This window comes from Miscanthus floridulus, chromosome 6 (genome assembly GCF_019320115.1).
Source record: "Miscanthus floridulus cultivar M001 chromosome 6, ASM1932011v1, whole genome shotgun sequence".
Classification (NCBI taxonomy): Eukaryota; Viridiplantae; Streptophyta; class Magnoliopsida; order Poales; family Poaceae; genus Miscanthus; species Miscanthus floridulus.
In genome coordinates, this window is record NC_089585.1 from 48,804,203 (window position 1) to 48,823,780 (window position 19,578).

Genomic DNA, 19,578 nt, shown 5'->3' on the forward strand with positions numbered 1-19,578 from the left:
ACGACGCCAACATCATAGGAGCTTTCCTATCTAGGACCACCTGTGAGTTTCTGGTCCATAAGCTGGGACGTAAGGACCCATGAACCACCAAGGAGCACCTCAACATCGCCACCAACCACACCTCAAGCGAGGAGGTAGTCGGTGTGATATTTGACCGCCTTAAGGGCAAGGTGAAGTGGCACGAGGATGCTGACGAAGGTGCCTCCAACTGCCCTAGCAAGAAGAAGAACCAGTAGTGGAGCGAGGGCTCGCTCATGGCCACCGCTGATCGTAAGGGGGGTCAGAATCCCATAGAGGATACCTCAAACCACTTTGAGAAGCTACTCAAAGGACCATGCCCGAACCATGCCTTCCCTATCAAGCATCTTTGCAAGGACTGTGGCCTCATGAATCAGTTCTTGTTCGAAGGCTCCAACAAGGGGGAGCATAGGGGGGACCCCAAGCCGGCCATAGACGATGCCGTGGGGAATGACTATGGCTTTTCGACGCTAGATGGTTGCCTCATGATCTTTGGAGGGTCAGCGGCCTACGACTCTAAGCGCCACCAAAAGCTTGCACACCGTGAGGTCTATACGGCCAAGCCAGTCATGCCTGCCTTCCTCTGATGGTCAGAGTCCGCCATAACCTTTGATCGGATCGACCACCCAGAGAGTGTCCCGCAACTAGGGAGATATCTGCTCGTGGTCGACCCAATCATCGGCACGAAGCGGCTCACCAAGGTATTGATGGATGGAGGCAGCGCCCTCAACATCATGTATGCCAAAACACTCTATAACACACTAGGTGTTAGGCTTGCATAATTGCACTTGCATTGCATGAGCATAAGCATCATTCATTCATGCATAAGCATTTTCATATGAAACATTGCTATGAAACATGTGAAACATACTATTGTTCTTCAATGGTTCATTGTATGTATGCTTTATGATCATGTGTGGCTAATGCAAGTGGTGATGTTTGGTCACTAAAACACCTTAGCTACAATTAGGATGCCTAATGGAAAAATGTTCATGTGGATCACCTTACCTAATTAAGCTCCTAAGTGATAACAAGCTTAGTTTGACCTAGGATGTGACCAATGTATGAAATGCTTGTGGGACCATAGGCGTGCCTTAAACATGTTTAGAATGTCATATGGAACAACTTTGGTATTCATGACTTGGACCAATTTAGCCTCTAAGTCATGGTTATAGTGTAAGTAACCATTTTCATGATGTATGTTTGACCTAAGTTGAACTATAGCATAGAGTGCTTGCATGGTAGTGCATCCTTAAGAAAAGTTGTAGTACTTGACTAGAGTAACAACTTTTATTTTTGGGTCAAGAGCTAATTCAGTGGCTAACATGGTCAAATAGGGCTCACAAGAATCAACAAATTACTGTTTTTCAGACTTAGAATTTTCTCTAAGTCAAAAACCGGTTTACAGTTTCATGTGCCTTACTTTGATGCGTTACAATTTGAAAACCAGCTTGAACTAGACCAAGCTCATTTAAGCAAAGTTGGAGTTTACATGTAGCTCTACAACTTTTATTAATGGAATTTTTGCTAACTCACCACAGATTAGGAGTACTAACGGCTTGAACATTCGTTGTCAGATGGCCTGATGCCGGGTTTGAACCGGCGCCGCGCGCCGTCAGTGGTCGACCGTGTAGGCCACGGCCGCTATGTGGTGGTCGTATGCCGGCGACGGCCGAGCTGGTCGGGCAGCAGCGCAATGAAGACTGAGGCGACCTCGCTGCTCCATTCACTTCCCATTCTCTCACTCTCGCACACCTTCTCTCTCGCCTGCAAAGCCACAGCGCCACCGTCGCCATCGCCACCATGAGATCATCGAGCTCGCGCGCAGCCGTCACTGCTCCAGTGTCCAATTGCTCATGCATGTAGCATCGCCTTGCTCCGCTCTACCACCTTGAACCACCAATTTTACCGCTCGAGTCAAAGTGAGCTCGTATTTCCAGTCGTCGTCCGCCATGGCCGCAGTGCATAGCCGAGCGTGAGCTCACCGTGGCCAGCCACAACGCATGCACCTCCGCTCCTTCTCACCCTCCTCTAGTCTTTGTCGTAGGTCCTAGGATCTTAACCCACTATCCTTTTTAGATTCTACCATCGGGTAGCGACGAAACGTGCCACCACTCCCGCCGCTCCCGACATATCCACCGTGACATGCAAGTTCGCCGCTGCCGAGCTGACCTATCGCCTTCATCCTCTCTCATGCGCCTTAGGTTGAGCAACAATATACCTAGTAGGTGGCATGATGGAGACCCACCTCTCGTCGGCGTTTAGCCGAAACGCTGAGAGCACCACCGTGCTCTGTGCGCCACCGCAATGGCATGCACGCGGTCAGAGCTCACCGTTGCATCACTGGATCCCTAACCACCCTAACTAGCTCTGTTGAAGCATCGTGGAGCCGTAGGGCTCGTCACCTAGGCAAATGGTGGCAAGAGACCGCCGGCGTACCACCGCGCACCCTCCACCATCCGCCATTAACGTGGGCGAGCTTGCTCTGGTGGACCTCCGACCAAACCAAGGGTACCCCTGTGCGCGGGAGGTCATGGGGAGTGCAGCGGTGGTGATCTCACCGCCGGTGGCTTCCCCATCGACGAGTAGTGGCCGGTCAACCACCTTGCTCTGTCTCTGTTTGACTAACAAATGGGGCTGTTGTCCTCTGGGTCTCACGCGTCAGCGGCTATAGCTTTAGGGTTTTGTTTTATTCTTTTCCAGAATTTTGTGCTAACTTTAGAAAATCATATCTGGAGCTATTGGTGTCCAAATTGAGTGAACAAAATTTTGTTGGGTTCCTCATGAAATAGTATTTGATAAAAATATGAAATGCACTATTTCTGGTATTTTTCTGGGAGAATAAAATAGAGCTAGATAAATGTGTTTTAAATGTTTCAATCTTATCAAATGTATAACTTGAGCTAGGAAAGTGATAAAATATGATTCCATTTTTGCTGATCTTGTGTTGACATGCTCTAGCTATGAAAAATACTAAAACTACAGTAAGCATGCTTGGAATAGGGTCTTCCTATTTAATCTTAAATAATTGCTGGTTTCTAGTGAAAATAAATGAGGTAAAAATACATAACTAATGATCATGCAAATTTTTACAAAGTATTATGGTACTAGAAGGCATGTATGAAAAATATAAAATATGTTGTTTGACACTTTTCACTAGGCTAAACTATTTTTGCTAAAATAATCCTAGGCAACTTGTCATTTTTTTAGAGATGGCTATATTTATCCAAATGGCATGAAGTTTGTACAATATACTTTTGGGAGCATAAGTAGGCTACTATAATTTTCTCAGAATTTATGGTGCACTTTTGATAGAATTTCCTTATTTCACCTTAGTATCCAAATAAATTAATAAATGTATTTAAATAATTTACTTGGGCTTGACCATCATGCTTTCTAGAGTGTATGTGATGCCTATGAGCTGTTGGTACCATTGGTTGTGCCCAAATTTGATTACTTGTATGTAGTGAAATATTAATTGCTCTATAATTCAATTTTAGTGACTGTTTGGACAGTTTTGGTTGTGAAGTAAATTGCATGGGTAAAACGATGTTTTCTGTGAATATTTTCAGTAACAAAGTTATAGATAACTTACTTATCTTGCTTGTGTCAAATTTTCATGGCAATAGGCTAAATGGTTTGAGAATTATAGCTGTTAGAAGTTGGTCTCTAGAAATGCTCATTCTCTAGAAATTTCTAGACAGACCTGGGAAGTTTACCTATTTTCACTAGGATAATGCTTGAATCTCCTGTTGGTGATTAAATGAAAGTTGTAGGAAGTTTTATAAGCTTTCCATAAAGTCCAAGATCATAGTATTTGGTTGAGTAGAACTCCTGATATAACCAAATTAAGTAGCTTCTATTTACAGCATGAAATGACTAAATCAAGTATAGTTGTTTGTCTTATGTGATGCTTGTGTAGATGCTTAGGCTAATTGAGATTAGTTGTTAGCTGTAGGTTCTAGGCCTCTTACTAATGATGAACAACTTTACCTTAGGTTGCTAGAACTTAGTGAGTGTATGTTTCTTGTATTATTGGGGAGATATGCACCTACTCAATAAAAATCAACTAGAAGAAAGTTATACATCTACTTGGTTGACGAGTGTTAAACTTATCATACACCTTATGTATAACCATGCTCATGCATACACAATTTATCATATGATCTAATCTCTTATGCATTCATGGTACTCATTTGTGCATATGCATGCAATAGGTTTTGTGGAAGGAGTGACGCTTCTCGAGTTCGAACTCAAGCATCAGGAGGAGCAGGCAGCCCTTGCCGCTGGAGCTCGACGGGGGCGCCATCTCACAAGCCTCGAGTGCCTTCGACAGCTCACCGGCCTCATGCATCCGGTGGACCTCCTTGACACCTGTGGGATCCTGCTGCCTGTGGTGGAGCCCAGCGTGACGTGGAGCTCGTCCTTGAACCCCGAGTGCATCGACAGGTCGCACTCATCGACGAGCACGCCGTAGCTCTGGAGAATGGACTTGGTGGACCAGCAGTCCTCGTACGTCTTGTGGATGCCGTGGAGGCTTGTCAGGTACAGCACCACCTTTCGAGCACTGTCCGCGCGGGGGTGGTAGAACCGACGGCTATGGCTACGGCAGTGCCAGCTTGGCGAGCTTCATGTCGATCCTCTGCTAGAATGCGCTGACCCAAGCGCGGACGATGCCCAGGAACCTCTGTATCTCGCGCTTCTTGACGCCCTCTGATGTAGACAAGGCCCGATCTTTTGAAAGGTATGGTAGCGTCGATTGGTGGAGACTCAACGTTCATGATCTAGGATTTGAACCAAGTTTGATTCGGACCCCCACAACCGTTACACCACTGCTCCGTTGGTTATCAACCACACGAACGCGATTGACCTCGCCGAGAAGGCATTTCTGCAAGCGAATCGAGAACACAAGCAAGAACGGGATGAACGCAATCTGAAATTGCAAATAAATATGAGGCTTATGAAATCAAGAAGAAGTTCAAGTCTTTATTCAAAAGGACTAATCGCCACAGGCGAACAAGATCAAGAACTAGGGCCCTGGTTCACAGCAAGCAGCCTTGGCAGCACAGTTGCAGCAAAACGATATCTATTTCACGAGGAAATTAAGAACTAAACAAAACCCAAACCCTAAGGAGAGCGATGGCTTCTATTTATAGAGTCTTGGGCGTCACTCCCCTGGACGCGCCCCCTAATGGGCCCAAACATGATACACAGTCCAACGGACCAAAAGAGGGTGTCGCAGCACCCTGATAGATTCTGGATGCTAACTTGTTTCGACGATTCCCATTGATTCCAAAGGTCTTTTGATATGAAACCACTTGGATTGGCTTCCTTATCAAATTAGCTTTCCAACCATATGTGGATTGTTGAAAACGGAGTCCGGATGCGTCCTAGATGACCAGTTTAAGCCAGACTGGTCCTAGAGCCCGAGCTGGACTCGAACTTGAGTTGGACTAGGCTTCCACCATGAAAAAGATGAATTGGACACCCATGTTGGACCTCGTCCTCTCCTTGGCCTGTATGCGATGAAGTAGTGATGTCCTCATCATCCTCCCTTTCTTGAATTGAAGTCGTCCTCGACTGAAGTAGATCGTCTCCTCTATTGGATGACAGCAATGATGGTTCTAGAAGAAGACGTTTATCTTGGCGCCCCATCCTTCACAAAGGCGGCTGCCATAGTGGCTTCCCTGTTGGGAATTCATCCTCCTTCTCCTGCAAAATGTTAGTACCAATAAAAGGCATAGCACTAGGAGTAGGACCAAGTGGACATATAGGCGATGTACAAGTTAGAGCATAATATGGTTCATCATGAACAGCAAGAACATATTTTAGAGCAAATAAAACTTCTTTCATGTTACTTGAAGGTTCATTTAATGGTTTGCTAGAGTCGTTATCAAGGCCTTTCTTTTTCTTTTCAGCAAGTTCCTTTTCATATTGCACAATTTTAGCAGGTGTTAAAGGAAGTAAAGCAATGGTCTTTCCTTTAAACATAAAAGTATATCTATTTTGACTACCATGATGTAGAGCATTATTATCATATTGCCAAGGACGGCCTAACAAAAGTGAACAAGCTTGCATAGGCACGACATCAAAATCAACATAATCATGGTATGACCCGATAGAAAAATGCACATGAGCAGATTGTGTTACCTTTGCCTTACCACTATTGTTGAATAACTGAACATGGTATGAATGTGGAAGAGCACGTGTAGATAAACCAAGAGTCTTGACAAGCTCAAAACTTACTAAGTTATTGCTGCTCCCTCCATCAATTATAGCACGAACATGGAAATTATTGACAATGAGGAACATTTGAAACAAATTATGGCGTTGTAGCTTATCTACTGGCTCAACTTGTGTACTTAAAACACGCTGAACAAGGATTGATTTATAGTCTGCAGTGCATGCCACACTATTAATTACCTCATCAGGATCCTCAGCACTATCCGCAAATTTATCTGCATAAAGATCAGTTGCAAGTGCAAATTCATTCTCTTCATCACTAGCACTAGCATACCCACCATCATCAGTAGCAATATATGCGCGTTTGCTGGGGCATTCTTTCGCAATATGTCCCATGCCCTTGCAGCGATGGCACACAACTTTAGAAGAGCTGCTAGAGGAAGGTGTAGCAGATCCACTAGAAGGAGGTGTGATAAGAGAACTCTTCTTTACAGGCGCTGGTGGTGTCTGCACATTAGAAAATTTACTCACCTCGGTTGGACGTGAAGGAATAGATGGAGATGGTGTCACGGATGGAGTCGTGGATCATCTAGGTTGTCGTCTCTGTACTTCCCTTTCAGCTTTAATAGCATAATAATATAATTGGGAAAATCTAGTCCATTCTTTATAGTCAAGAACATCCTATATTTCACGACGCAAACCTCCAAAAAATCTAGAACACTTATCCATACCATCCTCTTGTATGTTACTACGTGCTAGACCAATTAAAAGCTCCTGATAATATTCTTCAATAGTTTTACTACCTTGATTTAAACGTTGCAGTTTTAATCGTAGATCACGCTGATAGTATAGAGGAACAAATCTCGATTTCATTCTTCATTTAAGTACAGTCCAGGTTTGAGGTATTTGAGCATTAGCATTAGCATTATTGCAAATATTATTCCACCAGAAAAGAGCAAAACTAGTAAACTCACTAGTAGTAAGTCTAACTCTATATTCTTCAGGTACTTGATGGGAGCTAAATTTTTGATCTACAGCCATCTCCCAATCTAAATATGCTTCAGGATCAGCAGAACCAGAAAAACGAGGTATTTTAAACTTGGTTTTAGAGAAAGGATCATTATTACCTTGGTTGTTACCTCCCATACCGCGTCGGTTAAAGTTCAACCGATTATGGTTACGTACATCCTCAGCACGTCGTTGAGCTTCGGCTTCAGCCTCTGCGCCACCATCGTCCTCCTCAGAGAGATCATCATCATCATCTTCATCTTCAGGACGTGGTTCAGGATATCGTTGTTCAACATCTTCAATCCTCTTGGCTAAATTGGTGATTTGTTGAAGGATCTCATTGAACTTGTCATCAAGAATGACACGAAGCTCATTCTTAGAAACACAGTCATTGAAATCTATAGGTGTGTCCTCGTTTCCTTGGCCACTGCCTCCAGCTTTTCCTGATATGGTTAGTAGAAAGAAAAAGACAACACAAATAGTATTATCCCTACCAACTACTTAGGTTGTGGACAAGGAAAAATAAGGCACTCAACTCTCAAGCGTCTTACCACGGTCTTACAAGTGTTCTTACCAAAGCAACAGGTAGTGTAATCGGTCGGTGACTGTGATACCGTTGTAGCTTGAGTGTAATAGTTGCAAGGCGAACCTGTACTTGGTTAGAAGAAAGTGGAGCTTGGACAGGCACAATATAGTAGCAAGGAATAACAAAATTCGTAACTGAATAGCAAAGCTGAATAAGTATCCCAAGTACTTGTCTTAGTTGTTGGCCTACTCACGTTCTAAGTACCAGATGTATCAAGTGATGTGAACAGCAAGAATATGATTAGGAACAAGGAAGAAATCAGCACACGCAAACACAGCTCAAATGACGCTCTCTATGTGCTCCTCTAGATATTGTTCCACTTTTGCCCCTCTCTTTTTTCTTTATTTTTGGGCTGTCGTTGTTTTTTTGGGATTCTTTGACTTTTTCTTTTTATTTTTTTGATATTTTTTCTTCACTTAGGAGCACAAAAGAAGTAACCACAGAAAATATAAGCTTAAACAAGTGAAAGACGTGGTTTGTTGAATTTTCAGAAGACGTGCTCGAAATCGACAAAGACCTTGTGACCACAAAAAGAGGATCTTGTGACCACTTTTTGATCAAAATAAAAATCTTCGACCCCGGCAAAGCCGGAGATGGACGGATCCGAAATTTTTTCTGATCAATTTTGATATATGGAACGTCGAAATCCGAGTTCGTATGCGAAAACTAGACCAGTTTTAAGAACGGACTCCTAATTAGATGATAAAACGGGAACAATACGCGTAAAATTAGTCACGACAGCAATGATTTGATGGAAACAGTGAAGACAAGTGTAGGAAATTAGATGGCGTCGACTTTGGTGGATACAAAGGAAACTCAACAAGACTTGGAGATGTTTACAGATTATGATGAAAAACAAAGGAAAAAACACAAACTAGACTCAGAAACGATCTAAAACTAGCAACCAGAACTTGACCAGGGCACAAACTCAACAACGCAAAACAGAGATAAAATTGCATGGCACAATGAGGTTATAGGATAGGGAATATGTGACGATGTATATTTTTTTGACTTTTTTGGACTATAGGTAATACAAAAACAGTAACAATCTAAAGGGGGAACAAAGTTATACCTAATGGACAACAAGGGCTTTGATACCACTTGATATAGACAAGGCCTGATCTTCCGAAAGGTATGGTAGCGTCGATTGATGGAGACTCGACGTTCATGATCTAGGCTTCGAACCTAGTTTGATTTGGACCCCCGCAACCGTTACACCACTGCTCCGTTGGTTATCAACCACGCGAACGCGATTGACCTCGCCGAGAAGGCTTTCCTGCAAGCGAATCGAGAACACAAGCAAGAACGGGATGAACGTAATCTGAAATTACAAATAAATATGAGGCTTATGAAATCAAGAAGGAGTTCAAGTCTTTATTCGAAAGGACTAATCGTCATAGGCGAACAAGATCAAGAACTAGGGCCCTGGTTCACAGCAAGCAGCCTTGGCAGCATAGTTGCAGCAAAACGATGTTTGTTTCACGAGAAAATCAAGAACTAAACAAAACACAAACCCTAAGGAGAGCGACGGCTGCTATTTATAGAGTCTTGGGCGTCACCCCCCTGGACGCGCCTCCTAATGGGCCCAAACACGATATACGGTCCAACGGACCAAAAGAGGGTGTCGCAGCACCCTAACAGATTCTGAACGCTGACTTGTTTCGACGATTCCCGTTGATTCCGAAGGTATTTTGACATGAAACCACTTGGATTGGCTTCCTTATCAAATTAGCTTTCCAACCATATGTGGATCGTCGAAAACGGAGTCCGGATGCGTCCTGGGTAACCAGTTTAAGGTAGACTGGTCCTGGAGCCCGAGCTGGACTCGAAATTGAGTTGGACTGGGTTTCCACCATGAAAAAGATGAATTGGACGCCCATGTTGGACCTCCTCCTCTCCTTGGCTTGTATGCTATGAAGTAGTGATGTCCTCATCACCCACCTCATCGCTGCCACCGCCACCACCCAGGCCGTCAGGCTTCTTAATACACTCCTCGATGCCAGGGTCGTCCGGCGGCGGGGGTATCTCATCCAGCGCCTTCCGGAACGTGGCGATGACGTTCGGATCGAACTCGGGCGATCGTGGGGCCGACTTCTTCCGCCGCTCCTCGCCGTCGGCGTCGCCCTCCTCATCCTTGTCATCAAGGCCGTCCATGAGCTCCCACACGTTGATCACCTCGGGCTCGCGGACCTGCGTCTTGGTCGGCGACCCTGGCACCTATTTCTGCCGCCGCATCAGCTATGGCTTCAGCGGCAACGGCGGCGTCTTCGCCGCTCCGACAACTCCACTGTCGTCGCGCCACTTCATCATCTCCTCCTCGTCCCGATCGAGGCTGAGCGACCCCAGCGTGGAGGACTTCAGCGCGACGGCAGTGAGTTGAAGGATAGGCACGAGGCTGCGGCGCGTAAAGTTACGCGGATGAGGAGGATTTTTTCCAACTCTTAAAATATTAGGAGAATGTAATAGGAGTTGTTGGAGATAGATTTTTTATGGATCATTCTAAAAACTTAAGATTAGGAGGATGATTAGGTAGCGGGAGGGAGATCATTTGGGCGCACCGCTCCTCCCGTTGCAGCCAACGGTGCCAATTCCTATGAAAGCCAGAAAATCTACTAATAGGTTTAGTGAAACCATCAATTTCATGTTACAAATATTGGCATGTTTTTTCTATAAACTTCGTTTAAGTTAGATGCATTTAGTTTATAGAACACAGGTAACGTTACATATAATCTAGAACAGATGAGTTAATACCTCTTTGAACCTATATATTCTAGTACAATGATTAAGCAACCACCATTATTTTAGTGAGCTTCTCGAAATGGCAGTGCTACCTACGTCATACCTGATCTCACCGTCAGGCAAGACGAGCCAAAAGTTAGGAACCACCCGGGGTGGCTCTACTGCCCTTGCTTGATTTGGGGAAAAGCTATTTAGATTTGGAGACTTGATATAAAATTTAGAACATTAATAACTTCTAACTATTTAGATTTGGGGAAAAGCTATAGAACTGTCGGTTGTTTCTGTGACATCCGACACCTGATTTTTTTGCCGTCGGATCTGTTTCTGGCTTCGCTTTCAGCCGTTGGTTCCACGGTGCCTGTTTGCATCTCGTATTACTATTTGTTCTGTCACTGTCATCTGGCCCATCGTGAGATTCCGGGGGCTTCCGGGGCCCATGACACCCGAGCATCATCGGGCCCATCGTGACATTCACACGCTACTCGAGTGTGCGGCGATGCAGCAGGTCAAGAGCTCGTTGTCTCGATGACGTGAGCTCGACGACAGCCAGCGCACGCCCTCGGAGCGACCCGACTAGGACACCTTAGTCCACCAGGTGACGCAAGGCGGCAAGCCACGCACCGCGGTCCCAGTGCATGAGCGTCTCGACCGCCACCATGACACACACGACACCCTTGATGCTCATAGGCGTGCCCACGACGATGTGAGGGAGGGGGCTAGCCATGGCTACCACCCTCATCGTGGTGGACGCTATGACAGCGGCGATGATCGAAGCCCAAGCCCTGACTTGCTGAGACCTCAGGCCTTCAGTCGACATATCCTTAATGCCACCTTCCCGCCACTATACCAACCACCAACCAACATCCCAAAATTCTTTGGGGAAACGAACCCCAGACTATGGCTCGAGGATTATCAGCTTGCTTGCTAGGCCGATGGAGCAGATAATGATGATTTCATTATCTGTAGCCTTCCATTGTTCCTGGCCGATTTGACACGAACATGGTTGGAACACCTTTCGCCTAACAAAATCCAAAGTTGGGCAGACCAGAAAGAGATCTTCATGAGAAACTTCTAGGGCACATACATGCGTCCTGGGAACCCATGGGATCTCAAAAACTACCGATAGAAGGCCGAGGAAACCCTTCCTGGGTACATCCGACGCTTCTCCCTGCAGTGCAACAAGCTGCCTAACGTCACCGACACCGATGTCATAGGAGCTTTCCGATCTAGGAATACCTATGAGTCCATGGTCCATAAGCTAGGACGTAAGGGCCCGTGAACCACCAAGGAGCTCCTCGACATCACCACCAGCCACATAACGTTGCCGCCGCCGACGTCATAGTAGCTTTCCTATCTAGGACCACTTATGAGTCCCTAGTCCATAAGCTGGTACGTAAGGGCGCGTGAACCACCAAGGAGCTCCTTGACATTTGCCTAACGTCGCCGACGCCGACGTCATAGGAGCTTTCCTATCTAGGACCACCTACGAGTCCCTGGTCCATAAGCTGGGACGTAAGGGCACGCGAACCACCAAGGAGCTCCTCGACATCTGCCTAATGTCGCCGATGCCAACGTCATAGGAGCTTTCCTATCTGGGACCACCTGCGAGTCCCTAGTCCATAAGCTAGGATATAAGGGCTCGTGAACCACCAAGGAGCTCCTCGACATCGCCACCAGCCACATAACATCGCCGGCGTGAACGTCATAGGAGCTTTCCTATCTGGGACCACCTGCGAGTTCTTGGTCCATAAGCTAGGACGTAAGGACCCATGAACCACCAAGGAGCACCTTGACATCGCCACCGGCCACACCTCAGGCGAGGAGGCAGTCGGTGTGATGTTCGACCACCTTAAGGGCAAGGTGAAGCAGCACGAGGATGCTGGCGAAGGTGCCTCCAACTGCCCTAGCAAGAAGAAGAACAAGTAGTGGCGTGAGGGCTCGCTCATGGCTGCCGCTGATCATAAGGGGGGGCCAGAATCCCATAGAGGGTACCTCAAACCACTTCGAGAAGCTAGTCAAAGGACCATGCCCAAACCATGCCTTCCCTATCAAGCATCTCTACAAGGATTGCGGCCTCATGAAGCGGTTCTTGTTCGGAGGCTCCAACAAGGAGGAGCACAGGGGGGGACCCCAAGCCGGCCATAGACGATGCCGAGGGGAATGACTATGGCTTTTCAACACTGGATGGTTGCCTCATAATCTTTGGAGGGTCAGCGGCCTATGACTCTAAGCATCGCTAAAAGCTTGCGCACCGTGAGGTCTATACGGCCGAGCCAGTCATGCATGCCTTCCTCTAATGGTCGGAGTCTGCCATAACCTTTGATCGGATCGACCACCCAGAGAGTGTCCCGCAACTGGGGAGATATCCGCTCGTGGTCGACCCAATCATTGGCACGAAGCGGCTCACCAAGGTACTGATGGATGGAGGCAGCGCCCTCAACATCATGTACGCCGAAACACTCTGTAACACACTAGGTGTTAGGCTTGCATAATTGCACTTGCATTGCATGAGCATAAGCATCATTCATTCATGCATAAGCATTTTTATATGAAACATTGCTATGAAACATGTGAAACATACTATTGTTCTTCAATGGTTCATTGTATGTATGCTTTATGATCATGTGTGGCTAATGCAAGTGGTGATGTTTGGTCACTAAAACACCTTAGCTACACTTAGGATGCCTAATGGAAAAATGTTCATGTGGATCACCTTACCTAATTAAGCTCCTAAGTGATGACAAGCTTAGTTTGACCTAGGATGTGACCAATGTATGAAATGCTTGTGGGACCTTAGGCATGCCTTAAACATGTTTAGAATGTCATATGGAACAACTTTGGTATTCATGACTTGGACCAATTTAGCCTCTAAGTCATGGTTATAGTGTAAGTAACCATTTTCATGATGTATGTTTGACCTAAGTTGAACTATAGCATAGAGTGCTTGCATGGCAGTGCATCCTTAAGCAAAGTTGTAGTACTTGACTAGAGTAACAACTTTTATTTTTGGGTCAAGAGCTAATTCAATGGCTAATATGGTCAAATAGAGTTCACAAGAATCAACAAATTACTGTTTTTCAAACTTAGAATTTTCTCTAAGTCAAAAACCGGTTTACAGTTTCATGTACCATACTTTGATGCGTTACAATTTGAAAAGCAGCTTGAACTAGACCAAGCTCATTTAAGCAAAGTTGGAGTTTACATGTAGCTCTACAACTTTTATTAATGGAATTTTTGCTAACTCACCACGGATTAGGAGTACTAACGGCTTGAACATTTGCTGTCAGACGGCCTGATGCCAGGTTTGAACCGGCGCCGCGCGCCGTCAGTGGCCGACCGTGCCAGGCCGTGGCCGCTATGTGGTGGTCGTATGCCGGCAACGGCCGAGCTGGTCGGGCAGCAGCGCAATGAAGACTGAGGCGATCCTGCTGCTCCATTCACTTCCCATTCTCTCACTCTCGCACGCCTTCTCTCTCACCTGCAAAGCCACAGCGCCACCGTCGCCATCGCCACTGTGAGATCGTCAAGCTCGCGCGTAGCCGTCGCTGCTCCAGTGTCCAATTGCTCATGCATGTAGCATCGCCTTGCTCCGCTCTACCACCTTGAACCACCAATTTTACCGCTCAAGTCAAAGTGAGCTCGTATTTCCAGTCGTCGTCCGCCATGGTTGCAGTGCACAGCCGAGCGTGAGCTCACCGTGGCCAGCCACAACGTGCGCACCTCCGCTCCTTCTCACCCTCATCTAGTCTTCGTCGTAGGTCCTAGGATCTTAACCCACTATCCTTTTTAGATTCTACCACCGGGTAGCGACGAAACGTGCCACCACTCCTGTCGCTCCTGACATATCCGCCGTGACATGCAAGTTTGCCACCACCGAGCTGACCTATCGCCTTCATCCTTTCTCGCGTGCCTTAGGTTGAGCAACCATATACCTAGTAGGTGGCATGATGGAGACCCACCTCTTGCTGGCGTTTAGCCAAAACGCTGAGAGCACCACCGCAATGGCATGCACGCGGTCAGAGCTCACCGTTGCATCACCGGATCCCTAACCACCCAACTAGCTCCGTTGAAGCATCGCGGAGCCATAGGGCTCGTCACCTAGGCAAATGGTGGCAAGAGACCGCCGGCGTACCGCCGCGCACCCTCCACCATCCGCCATTGCCGCGGGCGTGCTTGCTCTGGTGGACCTCCAACCAAACCGAGGGTACCCCTGGGCGCGGGAGGTCATGGGGAGTGCAGCGGTGGTGACCTCACTGCCGGTGGCTTCCCCATCGACGAGTAGTGGCTGGTCAACCACCTTGCTCTGTCTCTATTTGACTAACAAATGGGGCCGTTGTCCTCTGGGTCTCACGCGTCAGCGGCTATAACTTTAGGGTTTTGTTTTATTATTTTTCAGAATTTTGTGCTAACTTTAGAAAATCATATCGGGAGCTATTGGCGTCCAAATTGAGTGAACAAAATTTTGTTGGGTTCCTCATAAAGTAGTATTTGATAAAAATATGAAATGCACTATTTCTGGTATTTTTCTAGGAGAATAAAATAGAGCTAGATAAATGCGTTTTAAATATTTCAATCTTGTAAAATGTATAACTTGAGCTAGGAAAGTGATAAAATATGATTCCATTTTTGCTGATCTTGTGTTGACATGCTCTAGCTATAAAAAATACTAAAACTACAGTAAGCATGCTTGGAATAGGGTCTTCCTATTTAATCTTAAATAATTGCTAGTTTCTAGTGAAAATAAATGAGGTAAAAATACATAACTAATGATCATGCAAATTTTTACATAGTATTATCGTACGAGAAGGCATGTAAGAAAAATATGAAATCTGTTGTTTGACACTTTTCACTAGGCTAAACTATTTTTGCTAAAATAATCCTAGGCAACTTGTCATTTTTATATAGATGGCTATATTTATCCAAATGCCATGAAGTTTGTACAATGTACTTTTGGGAGCATAAGTAGGCTACTATAATTTTCTCAGAATTTATGGTGCACTTTTGATAGAATTTCCTTATTTCACCTTAGTATCTAAATAAATTAATAAATGTATTTAAATAATTTACTTGGGCTTGACCATCATGTTTTCTAGAGTGTATGTGATGCCTATGAACTGTTGGTACCATTGGTTGTGCCCAAATTTGATTGCTTGTATGTAGTGAAATATTAATTGCTCTATAATTCAATTTTAGTGACTGTTTGGATAGTTTTGGTTGTGAAGTAAATTGCATGGGTAAAACGATGTTTTCTGTGAATATTTTCAATAACAAAGTTATAGATAACTTACTTATCTTGCTTGTGTCAAATTTTCATGGCAATAAGCTAAATGGTTTGAGAATTATAGCTATTAGAAGTTGGTCTCTAGAAATGCTCATTCTCTAGAAATTTCTAGACAGACCTAGGAAGTTTACCTATTTTCACTAGGATAATGGTTGAATCACCTGTTGGTGATTAAATGAAAGTTGTAGGAAGTTTTATAAGCTTTTCAGAAAGTCCAAGATCATAGTATGTGGTTGAGTAGAACTCCTGATATAACCAAATTAAGTAGCTTCTGTTTACAGCAGGAAATGACTAATTCAAGTATAGTTGTTTGTCTTATTTGATGCTTCTGTAGATGCTTAGGCTAATTGAGATTAGTTGTTAGCTGCAGGTTCTAGGCCTCTTACTGATGATGAATAACTTTACCTTAGGTTGCTAGAACTTAGTGAATGTATGTTTCTTGTATTATTGGAGAGATATGCACCTACTCCGTAAAAATCAACTAGAAGAAAGTTATACATCTACTTGGTTGACGAGTGTTAAACTTATCATACACCTTATGGATAACCATGCTCATGCATACACAATTTATCATATGATCTAATCTCTTATGCATTCATGGTACTCATTTGTGCATATGCATGCAATAGGTTTCCTGGAAGGAGTGACGCTTCTCGAGTTCGAACTCAAGCATCAGGAGGAGGAGCAAGAAGCCCTTGCCGCTGGAGCTCGACGGGGGCGCCATCTCGCAAGCCTCGAGTGCCTTCGACAGCTCGCCGGCCTCATGCATCTGGTGGACCTCCTCGACACCTACGGGATCCTGCTGCCCGTGGTGGAGCCTAGCGTGACGTGGAGCTCGTCCTTGAACCCCGAGTGCATCGATAGGTCGCACTCGTCGATGAGCACGCCGTAGCTCTAGAGAATGGACTTGGTGGACCAGCAGTCCTTGTATGTCTTCTGGATGCCGTGGAGGCTTGTCAGGTACAGCACCACCTTCCGAGCGCTGTCCGGCGGGGGCGGTAGAACTGACGACTATGGCTACGGCGGTGCCAGCTTGGCGAGCTTCGTGTCGATCCTCTGCTGGAACGCGCTGACCCACGCGCGGATGATGCCCGGGAACCTCTGTATCTCGTGCTTCTTGACGCCCACTGATGTAGACAAGGCTCGATCTTTCAAAAGGTATGGTAGCGTCGATTGGTGGAGACTCAACATTCACGATCTAGGCTTTAAACCAAGTTTGATTCGGACCCCCACAACCATTACACCACTGCTCCGTTGGTTATCAACTACGCGAACGCGATTGACCTCACCGAGAAGGCTTTTCTGCAAGCGAATCGAGAACACAAGCAAGAACGGGATGAACGCAATCTGAAATTGCAAATAAATATGAGGCTTATGAAATCAAGAAGAAGTTCAAGTCTTTATTCGAAAGGACTAATCGCTACAGACGAACATGATCAAGAACTAGGGCCCTGGTTCACAGCAAGCAGCCTTGGCGGCACAGTTGCAGCAAAACGATGTCTGTTTCACGAGAAAATCAAGAACTAAACAAAACACAAACCCTAAGGAGAGCGATGGCTGCTATTTATAGAGTCTTGGACATCACCCCCTAGATGCACCCCCTAATGGGCCCAAACACGATACACGGTCCAACGGACCAACAGAGGGTGTCGCAGCACCCTAATAGATTCTGGACGCTGACTTGTTTCAATGATTCCCGTTGATTCCTAAGGTCTTTTGACATGAAACCACTTGGATTGGCTTCCTTATCAAATTAGCTTTCCAACCATACGTGGATCGTCGAAAACGGAGTCTAGATGCGTCCTGGGTGACCAGTTTAAGGTAGACTGGTCCTGGAGCCCGAGCTGAACTCGAACTTGAGTTGGACTGGGCTTACACCATGAAAAAGATGAATTGGACGCCCATACTGGACCTTCTCCTCTCCTTGGCCTGTATGCGATGAAGTAGTGATGTCCTCATCACCCACCTCATCGCCGCCATCGCCACCGCCCAGGCCGTCAGGCTTCTTAATACACTCCTTGATGCCAGGGTCGTCCGGCGGCAGGGGTATCTCATCCAGCGCCTTCCGGAATGCGGCGATGACGTTCGGATCGAACTCGGGCGATCCTGGGGCCGACTTCTCCCGCCGCTCCTCGCCGTCGGCGTCGCCCTCCTCATCCTTGTCATCAAGGCCGTCCATGAGCTCCCACACATTGATTACCTCGGGCTCGCGGACCTGCGTCTTGGCCGGCGACCCTGGCACCTGTTTCTGCCGCCGCATCAGCTGTGGCTTCAGCGGCAGCGGCGGCGTCTTCGCCGCTCCGACAACTCCGCTATCATCGCGCCACTTCATCATCTCCTCCTCGTCCCGGTCGAGGCTAAGCGACCCCAGCGTGGAGGACTTGAGCGCGACGGCAGTGAGTTGAAGGATACGCACGAGGCTGTGGCGCATAAAGTTACGCGGATGAGGGGATTTTTTCCAACTCTTAAAATATTAGGAGATTATAATAGGAGTTATTGGAGATAGATTTTTTTATAGATCCTTCTAAAAACTTAAGATTAGAAGAAGGATTAGGGAACTCTTGGAGATACTCCTAGGTCGTCCACAGCATGTGCTAGCGGGAGGGAGATCATTTGGGCGCACCGCTCCTCCAGTTGCAGCCAACGGTGCCAATTCCTATGAAAGTCAGAAAATCTACTAATAGGTTTAGTGAAACCATCAATATCATGTTACAAATATTGGTATGTTTTTTCTATAAACTTCGTTTAAGTTAGATGCATTTAGTTTATAGAACACAGGTAACGTTACATATAATCTAGAACAGATGAGTTAATACCTCTTTGAACCTATATATTCTAGTACAATGATTAAGCAACCACCATTATTTTAGTGAGCTTCTCGAAATGGCAGTGCTACCTACGTCATACCTGATCTCACCGTCAGGCAAGACGAGCCAAAAGGATCGTAAATTTCCAGTCGGAAACAGTATTTTTCTCTCACACTAAACCAACCAGCAGTAAATAATCCACGATACGATACGGCCTCCCGAACAGGCTGATAGTAGGGCCTTGTATAAAATTTAGAACATTAATAACTTCTAACTATTTAGATTTGGGGAAAAGCTATAGAACTGTCCGTTGTTTCTGTGACATCCAACACCTGATTTTTTTGCCGTCGGATCTGTTTCTGGCTTCGCTTTCAGCCGTTGGTTCCACGGTGCCTGTTTGCATCTCGTATTAACTATTTGTTCTGTCACTGTCATCTGGTCCCACGTACAGTATTTGATTTTGGGTAACGCGCCCATTTTTTAATCGTTCTTTTCGGCTGCTTGTCTTCTTCGGTGGTAGTCGAGTCTAGAGATCTCCAGGCGTGGAGCTCGCCGGGATCTCGCGGCGACTGGTAGGGTTCGTGTCTCTGCCCCTCCCCTTTCCAGTTTTTTTTTTTTTTTTTTGCCTGTTCTTCTCAGCCTGCGCTGCTGTTTCCTGTGGCCTGTGGCTTCCTTTTTGCGGTGTTTGTGTTGGGCTGCGGCAAGGGGCTCAGGCGCCGGCAGTGTAAGAGATGGACGCGCCTGGACCTCCCCCATGGCCACGCCCGCGGCCAGCGACAGCTCCGCTCACCTGCTCGCCAACACCATCCCCCAATCCGTTCTCCATTACCTGCGCAGTTGCTGCCCCTGTGCTTCGCGACAGTAGCATGGTAGCGGCGGCGTGGGGGGCACCGGGCGTCGGCGGTGGTTGCCTGATGGCGTGATGCGGACGGGCAGCACGGCGATGGCGCGATGCG

At 46.2% G+C, this 19,578-nt stretch overlaps 2 pseudogenes; both read right to left on the reverse strand.

The window, feature by feature from the left end:
- Positions 1-4,210: 4,210 nt before the first annotated feature.
- Positions 4,211-14,041, reverse strand: LOC136460583 (uncharacterized protein At3g28850-like; annotated as a pseudogene).
- Positions 14,042-16,419: 2,378 nt separating this feature from the next.
- Positions 16,420-18,246, reverse strand: LOC136460584 (uncharacterized protein At3g28850-like; annotated as a pseudogene).
- Positions 18,247-19,578: the final 1,332 nt, after the last annotated feature.